This window comes from Bos indicus, chromosome 18 (genome assembly GCF_029378745.1).
Source record: "Bos indicus isolate NIAB-ARS_2022 breed Sahiwal x Tharparkar chromosome 18, NIAB-ARS_B.indTharparkar_mat_pri_1.0, whole genome shotgun sequence".
In the NCBI taxonomy this organism is placed as follows: domain Eukaryota; kingdom Metazoa; phylum Chordata; class Mammalia; order Artiodactyla; family Bovidae; genus Bos; species Bos indicus.
This window is the reverse complement of record NC_091777.1, coordinates 40,768,193-40,783,706: the sequence shown is the minus strand read 5'-3', so window position 1 is coordinate 40,783,706 and position 15,514 is coordinate 40,768,193. Positions and strand designations below refer to the sequence as shown.

At 42.9% G+C, this 15,514-nt stretch overlaps 1 long non-coding RNA gene across 1 annotated transcript in view; it reads left to right on the top strand.

The window, feature by feature from the left end:
- Positions 1 to 14,810, top strand: part of LOC109571677 (uncharacterized) — a 28,783-nt gene extending 13,973 nt beyond the window's left edge. The window contains exon 5 of the long non-coding RNA XR_011561524.1: positions 13,662 to 14,810. This is a non-coding gene — a long non-coding RNA (uncharacterized lncRNA). The remainder of the gene's footprint in view (positions 1 to 13,661) is intronic.
- The last annotated feature ends 704 nt before the right edge of the window (positions 14,811 to 15,514 follow it).

Here is a 15,514-nt window from a genome sequence, read left to right as displayed (position 1 = left end):
CAAGGGATCAAACCCTGGTCTCCTGTATTGCAGGCAGATTCTTTACCATCTGAGCCAGTAGGGAAGCCTAAGGAACCAGTTAAATTTGGAAAAACCACACCACGTGGAGTGCGTGGTCTGGAGATAGAGATTTTTGATTCTTCAACTTTTAGGTGTCATTTTCGGCTAAAGTGGGCTGATGCTCTGATTGGATGTTGTCAGCAGTGCTGCCCTGAAAACAGGGGTGCAAGTGTCATTTTAAATGATCATTTTCTTGGGATCTAAGGCAAGAGTGGGCTGGCTGAATCAGGCGGTAACTCTATATTATGGAGTTTGAAGGAATCTCCGGAGTGTCTCCCTTTGTGGGTGTACCCACCCATTTGCATCCGCGCCTACCCTGTAGGAGGATTCCTTGTTCCCCTTGCCCTAGGCAGCAGTTTAATCTTTGTAGGTCTTTTGGAGGATGGTCATTCTGAGTGAGTAAGCTGAGGCCGTGTTGCAGTTTCCATCAGCATTTCTCTAACAGTGATGCTGAGCATCTTTTCATGTGCTTTGTGGCCATGTGGATGCCTTCTTTGAACAAGTAATGTCCATTTAGATCTCTAGCCTGTTTTCTGTTGGGTTGATTGGCTTTTGCTATTGAGTTGCATGAACTGTTTGTGTGTTTTGGAGATGAATTCCTTGTTTTTAAATTTGGTGGCAAATATTTTTTCTTCATTTTGAGGGTTCTCTTTTTCCTTTGCTTAGTGTTTTCCTTGCTGTGCAAAAGCTTTTGAGGTGAACAAGGTCCCTTTTGAGTTTTTTTTTTTTTTTTTCCTTATTGTAACAGTTGATCCAAAAAGAATTTCCTGTGACTTATGTCAAAGCTTGTTCCGCCTGTATTTTCCTCAAGAGGTTTAGAGGAATCACCCCTCCCCTTAGCTCTTTAATCCATTTGGAGTTTCTTTTTCTGTGTGAGGTGAGGGAGTGACGTAATTGCATTTTCTTTTCACCATTTAAAGACCTCCACCCTGTCTGCCATCCTGGCAATTAACAATTTACATTCCCAGCATCATCATAGGAGGAAGATTTCCTATTCTTCATAACCTCTTCAGGATTTACTGTTTGTAGACTTTTTGACAAAGGCTATTCTGACCTGTGTGAGCTGATACAGCATAGTAATTTTGATTTGCATTTCTTTAAGATTTCATGATGCTGAAACCTTTTCATGTGATTAAAAAAAAAATCAATGTGAGTAAAACTGACCTCAGGAGATTGGCCTCTTGATTGTCTGCTCTGTTTTGAATTCTTTTTCCAGGACCTATCCAAGGATATTTGTTGAGGACAGGTACATTTCCTTATATCCCCTTCAGTTCAGATCAGTCACTCAGTCCTGTCTGACTCTTTGCGACCCCGTGGACTGCAGCTCGCCAGGCTTCCCTGTCCATCACCAACTCCTGGAGTTTGCTCAAACTCATGTCCATCGAGTCAGTAATGTCATCCAGCCATCTCATCCTCTGTCGTCCCTTTCTCCTCCTGCCCTCAATCTTTTAGAGCATCACGATCTTTTCCAATGAGTCGGTTCTTCCCAGTGTGTGGCCAAAGTACTGGAACTTCAATTTCAGCATCAGTCTTCTGAATGAATATTCAGGGTTGACTTCCTTTAGGTTTGAGTGGTTTGATCTCCTTGCTGTCCAAGAGATTCTCAAGAGTCTTCTCCAACACCATAGTTTGAAAGCATCAATTCTTCAGCACTCAGCTTTCTTTTCAGTCCAGCTCTCACATCCATACATGACTCTGGATAAACCATCGCTTTGATTAAGATGGACCTTTGCTGGCAAAGTAATGTCTATGCTTTTTAATATGCTGTCTAGGTTTGTCATAGCTTTTCTTCCAAGGAGCAAGTGTCTCTTAATTTCATGGCTGCAGTCACCATCTGCAGTGATTTTGGAGCCCAAGAAAGTAAAGTGTGTCACTGTTTCCATTGTTTCCCCATCTATTGGCCATGAAGTGATGAAACTGGATGCCATGATCTTAGTTTTTTGATTGTTGAGCTTTAAGCCAGCTTTTTCACTCTCCCCTTGCACTTTCATCAGGAGGCTCTTCAATTCCTCTTCACTTTGTGCCATAAGGGGTGGTGGTATCTGCATATCTGAGGTTATTGATATTTCTTCCAGCAATCTTGATTCCAGCTTGTGCTTCATCCAGCACTGCATTTCTCATGATGTACTCTGCATATAAGTCAAATAAGCAGGGTGACAATATACAGCCTTGACGTACTCCTTTCCCAGTTTAGAACCAGTCCATTGTTCCATGTCCAGTTCTAACTATTGCTTCTTGACCTGCATACAGGTTTCTCAGGAGGCAGGTCAGGTGGTCTGGTAGTCCCATCTCTTGAAGAATTTTCCACAGTTTGTTTTGATCCACATAGTCAAAGGCTTTGGTGTAGTCAGTGAATAAGAAGTAGATGTTTTGGGAATTCTCTTGCTTTTTCTATGATCCAGCAGATGTTGGCGATTTGAACTCTGGTTCCTCTGTGTTTTCTAAATCCAACTTGAACACCTGGAAGTTCTCAGTTCACGGACTGTTGAAGCCTAGGTTGGAGGATTTTGAGCATTAATTTGCTAGCGTGTGAGATGAGTGCAATTGTTTGGTAATTTGAACATTCTTTGGCACTGCCTTTCTTTTCCGCTTCCCGGGGGAATATTATTAATAAATGCCCCCCAGCACAGGTTTTTCAGTTGTAGTTAGCAAAAGTGGCCACAAGGTGGCAGCATTTCTTCACGCGCCATGTTTTTTGTTTTTTTGGACAAATTTAATTTTTGTTTTCTATTGGCATACAGTTGATTTCCGTTCTTGTGTTTGTTTTAGGTTTACTTTAGCAACTTGTTTCAGTTTCATACATAGACTTATGTCTATTCTATAGAAATAACTGTAGATGTATTTCTGGGTCTTTTCCCATATAGCTTATTTCAGTGTGTTTAGGACACTTCCTAAACACTGTGGTATCCCATAGGTCCTTTGGGACTTCTCGTGTGTATATGTTAATCCCAAACTCTTAATGTCTCCCTTCCCCTACTTTTTTTTTAATAGTCATAAGCTGGTTTTCTTCATGAGTCTGTTTCTGTTTATAAATTCGTTCATTCATATGACTCTATAGATTCCCCCTGTAGGTGATATGACTGACTCACTGTGTATGATGAATCTCTTGGCCCACTGATGCTGCTGACCATGGCAGTTTTCCTCTTTTTGAAGCCTGAGTATATTCCAGTGTCTCGATGGATCAGTGAGTTCACTTCTCTATTGATGAGCATTTTGGTTGACGCTCTGTCTGGGCCATTGTCAATAGTGCTGCCCTGAAAAAAAGAGGTGCGTGTATCATTTAAAATGATGATTTTCTCCAGATTAAGACAAAGAGTGGGCCTGCTGGATCATGTGGTTAATCTGTATTTAATGTTTTAAGAAACTTGAATATCATGTTCCTTTGTGGCTGCACCCACCCATCCACAGCGCAGGAGGATTCCCTGTTCCCCTCGGCCATGGCAGCATTTAATCTTTGTAGATCTTTTGGAAGATGGACATTCTGAGGGGTGGGAGCTGAGATCTTGCTGTCGGGTTAATTTGCATTTCTTTAATAATTAGTGATGCTGAGCATCTTTTAATGTGCTTAATGGCCTTTTTTATGCCTTCTTTGGAGCAGTGTATATTTAGATATTTGGCCCATTTTTCTGTAGGGTTGTTTGGTGTTTTGATATGGAACTACCTGAGCAGTTTGCATGTTTTGGAGATGAAGTCCCTGTGGGACTTAGTTTGCTAACATTTTTTTCCCCAGTCTGAGGGTTGACTTTTTCTTTCCTTTAAGGTTTCCCTTGCTCTGCGGATGCTTTTTTGGTCCATGAGGTGCCTTTTGTTGACTTTTGTTTTATTTTTCATTACTCTAAGTGATGGATCCAAATAGAACTTGCTGTGATTTGTATCAAAGCATGTTCTACGTATATCTTCCCTCAAGAGGTTTATAGTAATCATCCTACCATTTAGATTTTTAATTGATTTCGAGTTGCTTTTTTCTGTGTGGGGTTAGGGAGTCGTCATGATTTCATTCTCTTTTCCCTGGTTTAAGGAGCTTCCGCCTCGTACTCCACAGTGGCTGTCCACATTTTACATTGCTAGCATCAGTGTATGAGGGTTCCCTTTTCTCCACAGCCTTTCCAGGATTTACTGTTTGTAGACTTTTAAAGAAAGGCCAATCCGGTTGGTGAGAGGCAGTACCTCATTATAATTTTGATCTGCATTTCTCTATGATTTCAGGAGGTGAAACTTTTCCACTAATTTTTTTTAAGCAGTGTGAGTAAAACTGACCCCTCCAGAGTGGCCTCTTGACCGTCTGCCCTGTTTTGAATCTCCTCCCAGGACCTACCCAAGGATGTTTGTTGAGAACAGCTGTTTTTTGCCTTCTATCCCTCTGCCTGGGGAATATGAAGCGCCCAGACAAGATGGCAGCATTTCTTCATGCTCCATGCTTTTTTTTTTTTTTTTTTGTAATTTAGTGTTTTTTTTCCACTTTGGAGTAGAGTTGCTTTCTGTTGTTCTGTTTGTTTTAGGTTTACAGGAATTTGATTCGGTTGTACGTAGACCTGTATCTATTCTTTTTCAAGGTCTTCCCACAGAGGTTTTCTCAGGGTGTTCAGTGGACTTCCCTGTGCTATTCAATAGGTCCTTTCGGATTATCTTTGATAATAGTGTGTATCTGTTAATCTCCCAACCTCTTAATGTCTCCATTCCTCTACCTTTTATTTTAATAATCATAAATGGGTTTTCTAAGTCCGTGAGTCTGTTTCTGTTTATAAATTAGTTCAACTGTATGAATTTATAGATTCCACCTGTGATTTCGTATTTTTCTTTCTCTCTCTGACTGACTTCACTCAGTATGATAAATCTAGGTCTCTCAATCCTGATGACAAGGCATTTTTTGCTCTTTTTGGTGACTGAGTGTATTCCAGTATGTGGATGGACCAGTTGCTCTTCATTTTTCTATTGGTGGACATTTTGGTTGATGTGCTCTACTAAATATTGTCAATAGTACTGCCTTGAAAATAGGGTTGCAAGTGTCATTTTAAATTCTTATTTTATACAGATCTAAGGCAAGGTGTGGGCTTGCTGGATCTTGTGGTAACTCTGTATTTAGTATTTTAAGGAATCTCCATATTCTTTTCCTTCCTGGCTGCACACACTCATTCACCCCCCTACCCACAGTGTAGGGGGCTTCCTTGGTGACTCAGCTGGTAAAGAATCCACCTGCAATGGGAGACCTGGGTTCAATCCCTGGGTCGGGAAGATCCCCTGGAGAAGGGAATGAATACCTACTCCAGTATTCTGGCCTGGAGAATTCTGTGGACTGTAGAATTATGTTCCCCATGTCCTGGGCAGCGCTTAATCTTTGTAGATCTTTGGAGGATGGCCATTCTGAGGGGTGTGAGTTGGTATCTCGTAGTTTTGATTTGTCTCATTTCTCTAACAGTGATGCTGAGCATCTCTTCATGAGCTTTATTGCCATCTGGATGCCTTCTTAAGACAAATGTCTATTTAATCTTTGGCCTGTTTTTCTATTGAGTTTGTTGAGCTGAATGTTGAGCTGAATGAACTATTTCCATGTTTGGAGATGAATAAATTGTTTTTAAATTTGATCATAACCATTTCCCCCTCTTTGAGGGTTGTCTTTTTCTTTCATTTAGAATTTCCCTTGCTGTGCAAAAGCTTTTGAGGTTAATGAGATTACTTTTGTTGAGTTTTTTTTATTTTTCATTTTTCTAAGAGTGAAACCAAGAAGTTTTCTGTGATTTCAAAACCTGTTTTGCCCATATTTTCCTCAAGAAGTTTAGAGTATCCGTCCCTCCATTTAGCTCTTTAATATATTTGGAGTTTCTTTTCCGTGTGAGGTTAGGGAGAGACATAGTTTCATTCACTTTTCCCTTGTTTAAGGAACTTCCACCCTGTTCTCTGTTCTGGCTGTTAACAATTTACATTGACAGCATCAGCGTAGGAGAATTTATTTTTCTCTAAAACCTCTCCACCATTTACTTTTTGTAGAGTTTTTAACAAAAGCCATTCTGACCGGTGTGAGCTCGTACTTAGTTCTAGTTTTGATTCTCATTTCTTTAAAATTACTCCATGTTGAAAGGTTTCCATGTGATTAAAAAAAAAAAAAAGTATGAGTTAAAAAACTGACCTCTGGAGATTGGCCTCTCGACTGTCTGCCCTGTTTTCCCCCAGACCTACCCGAGGACTTTTGTTGAGGACAGATGTTTTTTTCCTTCCATCCACCCCCTCAGGCCTGGGGAGTATTAAATACCCATCAGCACAGGTTTCTCAGTTGTTGTTATGAAATGTGGCCACAAGGCGGCAGCATTTCCCCACAGTCTTTTTTTTTTTTTTTTTTCTGTTGCAGTAGATTTGATTTCTGCTGTTTGTTTTCAGTGAACAGGAACTTGATTCCGTTATACACAGATTATCTGTTCTTCTTCAGGGTCTTTTCCCACATAGGTTATTACAGTGTGTCCAGTAGACGTCCCTGTGCTAACAGTAGGTCCTTTGGGATATTCTATCTGATAATAAGTAGCGTGTGTGTATGTTAATCCCAACCTTTTCATGTCTTCTTTCTCCTACCTTCTGATTTTAATAATCGTAAGTTCGTTTTCTAAGTCTATGAGTCTGTTTCTGTTTACAAATCAGTTTATTTGAATGAATGTATAGATTCCACTTGTAAGTGGTATTTCTCTTTCCCTCTCTCACCAACTTGACTCGGTACCTTAAATCTCTCAGGCCATCCACGCTACTCCACTTTTTCCTTGTTGACGGCTGAATGTATTCCAGTGTCTAGATGGACCAGTTACGCTTCACTTCTCTATTGATGGACGTTTTGATTTATGTTCTGTCTTGGATATTTGTGACTAGTGCCGCCCTGAAAATAAGGGTGCATGTTGCAGCTTGGCGGAGCAGAGACCAGAACCTGCCCCATGACTCGAGGGTGTGGCAGACTGTGCCCTCGGGATTGCCCTGGTAAACATGCCGAACGAACATTCTTGGGGCAGGACGTGTGTGCTCTTTGCTCCGCTTCACTGCCTTCCCCTGCGTCCGTCCCCATGGAAACAAGATGTTGCTGATCAACAGCAGAGCCTTAACTTTATGGGGCGCTGATCAAACTCCCCAGCATAGCTATTCCCTAGTGATCTTGTGTGACTTCTGCCAATAAAAGTGTGGGCTGAAAGGAGCCATTTTGTCCTCCTGCCATGCAGAGCAGGAGGGCCTCCTGACTCCCCGCTTGCTGAATTACACGTGTGTCTTCTCATTAGGCGCTCACCCCGTTTCAGGTCTTTCTCACCCGCTGTACTGGACCCGGCAGGTGCACACACATGTCATTTAAAACTTCTATTTTCTTTGGATCTCAGTGGGCTTGCCAGAGGGGGGCGGGAAGTCTATGTTCACTGTTTTAAGGAGTCTCCTTCCTGTTTTCTTTCTGCACCTACCCACTTACATCCCTGCCCTAGTGTAGGAGGATTCCCTGTCCCCAACGCCTGCGGGCAGAGTGTAATCTTCGTAGATCTTTTGGAAGAGGGTCATTTTCAATGATGTGAGCAAATACCTCGTTGTTTTGATTGGCATTTCTCCAATCATTAGTGACACTGAGCATCTTTTCATGTGCTTTAAGGTATCTGAATGCATTCTTTGAAAAAATGTCCATTTATACCTTTGGCCCATTTTTCTGTTGTATTTTATTTTTTATTGAGCTGCATGTGCTGTGTGCTTGTTTTGCAGATGAATTACTTGTTGATATATTTGCTTGCAAACTTATTTTTTCCATTCTGAGGCTCTGAGGGTTGTCCATTTGTTTATGTTTTCCCTTGCTGTGCAAGTGCTTTTAAGGTTAACAAGGCCCTTTTATTGAGGTTTTGTTTTGTTTTTCTATTTTTCATTATTCTAAGAGGTGGACCCAAAAAGAACTTGTTGCGATTTATGTCAAGGCTTGTTCTTCCTACGTTTTCCTCTAGAGGTGGGGCCTGACCCTCCCTCCGTTTAGTTCTTTAACCAATGTGGAATTCTTTTTCTTTCAACAGTTATGGAGTGACGTAATTTCATTCTTTGTTTGTTCACGGAGCCTCCACCCCGTCCTCCATCCTGGCTGTTAACAGTTTACCTTGCCAGCATCAGAGCAGGAGGGCTCCCTTTTCTCCACATCGTCTCCAGTGTTTATTGTTTGTAGGCTTTTCAACAAAGGCCGTTCTGACCAGTGTGGGTGGTACCTCGCTGTGCTTTAAATTTGCATTTCTCTTAAGATTTCATGATGTTAAAATCTTTTCATGTGATTGTTTCTTAAAACAGTGAGAGTAAAACTGACCTCTTGGTATTGGCCTCCTGCCCGTCTGCCCAGTTTTGAATCTTCTCCCAGGACCCACCCCAGGACATTTGTTGAGAACAGGTGTTTTTTCCTTATTTTCCACAGGCCTGGGAAGTAAGTGCCCATCAGCGCAGGTTTTAAGTTGTTACCAAAAGCGGCCACAAGGCGGCAGCATTTCTTCTCCCTCTTTTTTTTTTTTTTGTATTTTAATTTTTATTTTCTAATAGAGTTGATTTCCGAGGTTGTATTTGCATTAATTTATGCAAGGGAAAGCATAATCAAAAGGACAACCCTCAGAGCCTCAGGATGGAAAAAATAAGTTTGCAAGCAAATATATCAAGTAATTCATCTGCAAATCAAACGGCACATGCAGCTCAATAAAAAATAAAACACAACAAAAATGGGCCAAAGATCTAAATGGACATTTTTTTCAAACAGATATAGACGTATAATGACATTTTTTCAAGCAGATATAGACATTTACCTGTTCTTTTCCGGCGTCTTTTCTCATGAAGGTTATCCCAGTTTGTCCCATCGACTTCCTGCGCTATTCAATTGGTCCTTTTGGATTGCCTATTTGATACTTAGTAACATGTACCTTTTAATCCTTCTTAGTGTATCCCTCCCCACAACTTAAAAAAAAAATCATGAGTTGGTTTTTTAACTGAGTCTGTTTTTATTTGCAAATTATTTCATTTGCATGAATTTCTGGCTTCCGCCTGTAAGTAATATTTTAGGATATTTGTCTTTCTATCTCTAACCTCACTTAGTAAGATAATTTCTTGGTTCATCTATGCTGCTGCCCATGGTGTTTTTCCTTCTCTCTCTTTTTTTTTTGACTTATGAGTGTATTCCATTGTACAGATGGGCCAGTTAGTCATTTATCTATCGATGGATATTTTGGTTAATGTTATGTCTTGGCTATTGTGCATAGTGCTGCCCTGAAAATAGTGGTGCATGTATTCTCTTTGAATTAGGATTTTTTCCAGGTCAAAGCAAGGAGTGGGGTTGCCTCAAAATGTGGTAACTCTCTATTTTGTGTTTTAAGGAGACTCCAAATATTCAGTTCGTGGCTACACCTGCCCACTTGCAGCCCTGCCCACAGTGTGAGATGGTTCCCGTTCCCCTTGCCCTCAGCAGCATTTAACCTTTGAAGATCTCTTGAGGATGGCCATTCTGAGCCGTGTGAGGTGATACCGCATCCTGGTTTTAATTTGAATTTCTTTAATAATTATTGATGTTGAGTATCTTTCCGTGGGCTTTTTACCTTCTACCTTGTGAGTACAATTAACCTCTTGAAACTGACTTCAAGTTAGCCCCGTTTTGAATTCTTTTCTGGTGATCTGTCCCAGGGCATTTCTTGAGGGCAGGTGTCATTTCCAGCCCTGCAGGCTTTGTGAGTATTAAGAGCCCATCAGCCCAGGTTTTCGGGTGGTTGTTACAAGGAATGGCCACAAGGTGGCAGCATTTCTTCATGCCCAACTCTAGTTACCTGGGCAACCAGAGCCTTAGGGAAAGTCCAGTTCCTTGGTTGTCAACTAGAATGGAAACACCCAGGGCTTGTGTTATCTTACTTCTTCCCCCTTAGTCTTCATCCCCCGGACACATCCCAACGATTGCCGCACCACTCTGCTGAGGGTGCTGTCCTCAAGTGGGCGACCCTAAGGAAGGAGGCTGGAGGTGGGAACCCTGCCAGCAGGAGACATGGAGCCCAGGGCACTTTGCAAAAGCTCTTCCAGGCCAGAGACTCCACCATCCTTTGGGAGCACTAGGCTTGGTTTTGCTGCAGGAGGGCCGCCCTGGGTCTGGAGATTGTGGGCTCGTGCAGAGGGGAACAGGAAGTCCAGGTCCATGGAGGGTGGCAGGGGCACATTGCCTGGACACCCTCCCCAGCTCCCTCAGCCCCACCACAGCCAGCTTGGGGACCCAAGCCTGCTCAGGCTCCAGGGATGTGACCCCAGCCCAGGTACCCAAGGCCTGAGGGGAATAGAGTCAACAGTTCTTTTGTCTTTTTTTGTTTGTTTGTTTATTTTGAATTCCAGTGTATAGGTGATTTGCATTGTTATGGGTTTTTTTTTTTTTTTAATTTTGTGCTAATTAGCTTCAGTGTCTGTGTCCGACTCTGGGACCTGATGGACTATAGCTGACCAGGCTCCTCTGTCCATGGGCTTCTCCAGGCAAGAATACTGGAGTGGGTTGCCAGGCCCTTCTCCAGGGGATCTCCTGACCACTGGGATTGAACCCACGACTCTTACGTCTGCCTGCTTTCACTGGTGGGTTCTTAACCACTAGCACCATCTGGGAAGCCCCCTTTTCTCTTATGTGTATGTAGATGTTTGTACGTTCTTTTCAGGTTCGTTTCTCATCAGTTCAGTCAGTTCAGTCGCTCAGTCATGTCCGACTCTTTGTGACCCCATGGACTGCAGCACTCCAGGCCTCCCTGTCCATCACCAACTCCTAGAGCTTGCTCAAACTCATGTCCATCGAGTCAGTGATGCCATCCAACCGTCTCATCCTCTGTCGTCCCCTTCTCCTCCTGCCTTCAGTAGGTTATTAAAGATTGTTGAGTGGGGTTCCTTGTGCTCTACAGAGGGTCCTTGTGGGTTATTTTGTCAGTAGTAGTGTGTGTGTGTTATTCTCAACCTGCTAATTTCTCCCTGCCCCCACACCTTTCATTTTTGGTAACCGTGAGTTTCTTTACTAAGTCTGTAAAGCTGTTTAATCTGTTTTGTAAAGAAGTTCATTGTGTCCATGTTTGGATTCCACGTAGAAGGGATAACATGTGATGCTTGTCTTTGTCTCAGTGAGTGATCATCTCTCGTTCTCTCTGTGGCTGGAGGTGGTGTTCTTCTATCCTTTTTATGGCTGGGTAGCCCTGCCTTTGGAGAAGGCAATGGCACCCCACTCCAGTACTCTTGCCCAGAAAATCCCATGGACGGAGGAGCCTGGTGGGCTGCAGTCCATGGGGTCGCTGGGAGTCAGGCACGACTGAGCGACTTCACTTTCAGTTTTCACTTTCATGCATTGGAGAAGGCAATGGCAACCCACTCCAGTGTTCTTGCCTGGAGAATCCCAGGGACGGGGGAGCCTGGTGGGCTGCCGTCTCTGGGGTCACACAGAGTCGGACACGACTGAAGCGACTTAGCAGCAGCAGCAGCACTGCCTTGGGTATGCGTGCCCCATCTTCTTTACCCCTTCACCTGACCTTCTACACTGAAGTTTCTTTTGTATCTTGGATATTGTACCTAGTGTTGCCATGACTGTTGGCATGTAGTATCTTTTGAACACTTGGTTTCTGAGGGTCTACACCCAGGCGTGAGATGGCTGGGTCACTTGGCACTTCATTGTTGAGTGTTTCACAGACCCTCCATACTGTTCTCCAGAGTGGATGTGCTGATTTACTTTCCCACTCACAGTGTAGGAGGGGTCCCTTCTCTCCACACCCCCTCCAGCATTTATTGTTGTCGAATTTTTGAAATGGCCACGCTGACTGGCGTGAAGTGATGCGTCACTGAACTTTTGATTTGCATTTCTCTAATGATTAGGGATGCTGGGCATCTTTTCAGGTGCCTTACGGTCACCTGGATGCCTTCTCTGGAGAAATGTCCGTTCGATCTTTGGCCCATTTTTCTGTTGGGTTGTTTGTTTTTGGATATTGAGCTGCATGAGGTGTTTGCCTGTTGTGGATATCTCCATTTGCAAGTACTCCCCCCCCCCCCCATTCTCAGGGCTGTCTTTTTCTTTCATTTATGGTTTACCCTGCTGCCCTGGAGAAGGACATGGCACCCCACTCCAGTACTATTGCCTGGAAAATCCCATGGACAGAGGAGCCCGGTAGGCCATAGTCCATGGGGTCGCAAAGAGTCGGACACGACTGAGCGGCTTCACTGCTGCTCAAATACTTTTAAGGTTAATGAGGTCCCGTTTGTTTGGTTTTGGTTTTCATTCTTCCAAGAATGAATCCAAAGCAAACTGGCTGTGATTTATAGCAAAGCGTGTTCTGCCTGTATTTCTCTCAAGAGGTTTATAGTGTCTGTCCTTCATTTAGATCTTTGATTTGGAGTATATTTTTCTGCGTGGGTTTAGGGAGTGTCCTCATGTCATCCTCTTTCCACTTGTTTAAGGAACCTCCATGCTGTCCTCCATCCTGGCTCTTAACAATTTATCATGCCAGCATCGGTGTAGGAGGGCCCCCTTTTCTTCACACCCTCTCCAGCATTTATTGTTTGTAGACTTTTTGCCAAAAGCCAATCTGAGGTAGTTTGCAGTTTTGATTTGCATTTCGGTAGGACTTAGAGATATAAAATCTTTTCATGTGATTATTTTTAAACAGTGTGAGTAACACCTCTCAAGTCCCGGTGGGGTTCTTGACCATCTGCCCCGTTTTGAATACTTTTTCCAGGACCTACCTGAGGACATTACTGAATGAAAGTGAAAAGTGAAAGTCACTCAGTCGTGTCCGACTCTTTCCCACCCACGGTCCATGGAATTCTCCAGGCCAGAATTCTGGGGTGGGTAGCCTTTCCCTTCTTCGGGGGATCTTCCTAACCCAGGGATCAAACCCAGGTGTCCCGCATTGTAGGCGGACTCTTTACCAGCTGAGCCACCAGGGAAGCCCTCATAGACTCGGTGCCCATCAGCGGCCGCAGCAGCAGCAGCAGCAGCACAGGCTTTTCAGGTGTTGTTACTGAAAGTGCCCACAAGGCGGCAGCATTTCTTCACGCTTTTTTTTTGTTGTTTTTTTGGTAATTTTTTATTTTCTGTGGGAGCAGACCTGGTTTCCGATATTGTGTTTGTTTTTGGTGTTCAGGAACTTGATTCAGTTATATACAGACATATGTCTATTCTTTTTTCCCATATAGATTATCACAGTGTGTTCAATTGACTTCCGGTGCTATTCAGAAGGTCCTTTTTGTTTGTCTATTTGATATATAGCAGTGAGAGAAGAAAGTGAGAAAAGAACCAAGCGTCCCCTATTCCTGCATGTTCCCTTATTCCTTCGGACCCTTCTGATCAAACTAAGACCCCAGCTGCCAGAGGGCAAGTCCCTGCTGGGACAGCGCTTTATCAGCCAGTCTGCTCCTGTTACTAGGGCCAATCTGAGCGTGTTCGGTGTATGTTAGCTATGAAACCAGGACTGCAGAAAGGAGAGATGACAGTTTCTGACACTAGATGGCCGTGATATTCTTCAGATTCCAGAGAAAATGGGTTAAAATGAAACTTTTTTTAAATTGCAAAACTGGTTCCTTCTGCATGTACAGTTAGGAAAAGCTGGCTTGTTGAAATGCTTTTTTTTTTTTTTTTTTTCCAGAACTCTGACCCTGAGAAAATAAAAATATACCAAGAAAAAAGCCTGAAGCTCTTATCTTGACCGGGAGATACACAGCCTATTTTCCCTGAGACTTCAGCCTTCTGTAGATTAGTAGAAAATCAAGCCAAGAAAAAGAAAAGGGGCAAGAGACATTTTATACTAAATCTTAAGCGGAAAACTATAAGATCACTGTCTGTCTTGATTTATGTATGCCTCAGTGTGTCTTTGTCTTTGGATAATATTGCTGAGGTTAATTTGTAAGTGAGCTCTATTTAACTGACTTAAAGAAAAGTAAGTACTTACAAATCACATAATTCTAATTACAAGAAAAAAACTAAAGATATTTGGGTTTATTAGACACATCCTTTGTATTATATTGAGAAAAGGAATTGAACTTTGGAAAAATACATGTTTTTAGAGATTCTAAAATATGTTCCTGAGTTTGCTAATTAGAGAGTGCCAATATGATAAAAAGTTAACAATTGCTTTCTTCTTGGTTTTCACTAGGAGTCAAGGTTTTTTAAAGGTTAAAAGCTACTAAAGTGACAAGGAAATGATTTTGGTGCATAAAGCAAGTAAGATATATGTTGTCAGTGAGAGAAGATATAAAGGCTGGAGATGTTTTTGTTGTAAAAAAGTAATGATAATAATTCTGTTCTACAGTTGGTTGTTTATAAATGGGGGAAAAATAGAAGAAATATAGATCTAGAAGGTGACAAAAGATTTGCATTAAAGGACCCAGGGGAAGATGCTTTGGTTTAAGTGTTAATAATACATCAAAACCAACTTAGATAAAACTAGGCTACTGGCTACAAGCCTGCAAGTCTCCTTGAAGTGCCAGGTATAGACAGGGATTCAAGCTTATTCTCCTGGAAATAAATGAGATCAATTTTGTATATTAATATTCAGGTTGTCACTTCTCCAACTGCTTCTGAAGTTGAGTGGCCTGTCACACCTACATCAGTCACTCTGGGCTAATAAAAATGATACCAAAAATATGTCAGACCACAACAAAAGGTTCTGTGGATCCTTTGGACAGGGTGGCTCAAGCACTGACTCTGTATCTGGACGAGGATTGAAATTTGTAAAAAACGTAACCTGCTTCTCACTCCTGCCTGGGCCCCTGGTCAAAATAATTCTTTTACTGACCTTTGGCTCCTGCCTTTTTAAATCTTGTTAAATTTGTCTCTTTCAGATTACTACAGGTTCACATCAAGATGACGGTGATGCAGAGATTCCAGCAAATCCTCGGAACAGATCCTTCAGGAGTAACAACAGAAGTCCCTCTGAGGGCCCTAAATGAGACAGGGTGAGAGCGCCATGGCCCAGCTAGGTAGGGTCTACGAGCCCCACGCCAGCTTGAAGAAACTGCAGAAGACAGAGCTTCACCCTCCCAATAAAGGTTTCTGGGGTTCATGTCTCTCGGAGGGATTTGAGGTGGGAGACAGAGGCGCCTCTGGTGGACTGCTGGTGTTTGTCAAGTGGGGTGAAACTGAAGCTTTGTTTTCACCCAGACACTCAGGCTAATGGCAGAGGCTGAGCGCTGCTGGAATAAAGATAAGGTGCCTACGCCTGAGGTCAAGGAAGACTTCCCTGTGTGCACAGGCGCAGGAAGGCTCCTTGGAGGCCAAAGAGGGAGGGGGCCCCACCCCATAATAAGTGTGGACGTGCACCCACAGGCTTCCATTGTGGGGTCAATCTTAGCAAAAAGTTGTGCCCTCACCTTGGGCAGGGTCCTAGTCGAGTCAGATGTGTGTGAAGCAAGAAACAAGACAGTTGGTGAAAGGTAACCACAGACGCGGAAGGGCTGCCCCACGTGAGGGACTCACACCGCCTCTTCCTGTGCCCCTCAG